Consider the following 864-nt stretch of genomic DNA (forward strand, 5'->3'; position numbering starts at 1 on the left):
AAAAAGTAATTATGTAAATGGCCGACAAATTTGCTACCCGGAGTTCGAAACGCCTCAAACTCAACCCATTCTGGATTTCTCTGGCCTAGCTACTCCTTCTTCTTCTTTGATTAGGTTTAACGGCGGTTGGCATCCAATTTGTTTGCATTACCGCCACCTACTACTGGAGTACAACTCCCTTATATTTTGCTTGAAAAATAAAATAAAGAAATACCCTACCTCTAACACTACACTCACCACAAAATGATGGGACATCACCACTTAACACTCCCTGTAACTCTTCTGATGTCAAGTCTCCCACTCCCAAATACCTCTCTGCAGCTTCCACCACAACCTCAATTTTCTTCGACTTAACCTCAATTTTCTTCGACTTACGTTCCATCTCTGCAGTACAATTAATAACCATTTATATAAATGCTAAAAATCCAATCTTACTGAAACATATAACACTTGTTGGCCTATCCCTCTGTACTGGTACATACCTACTACTCTCACCACTCCTCCCCCTTGACCCATCTTCCTCTACTTTCTTCACTGCCTCAGCATATGACAACTTCTTCACTACTCTTACCCTGGAAACCTCAACCTGCCTCTCTCGCACAGGACATTTCTGATCCCCAGCCCCATGGGCACCCCTACAATTAGCACATACCACTACTTTCCCCAATGCTACACATTCCTTTGTTTCATGCCCTTCTGCACACTTCTCATACCTTGGAACCTCCCTCCTACACACTGCTGCCACATGCCCATAAGTTTGACACCTGTAACATCGTAATGTATTCGGCACATATGCTCGTACAGGATAACTTATTTATCCTAACTTCACTTTGTCAGGCAAAGACTCAACTTCAAAACTCAAAA

The sequence above is a fragment of the Coregonus lavaretus genome (genome assembly GCF_964263955.1).
Source record: "Coregonus lavaretus genome assembly, chromosome: 30".
NCBI lineage: Eukaryota > Metazoa > Chordata > Actinopteri > Salmoniformes > Salmonidae > Coregonus > Coregonus lavaretus.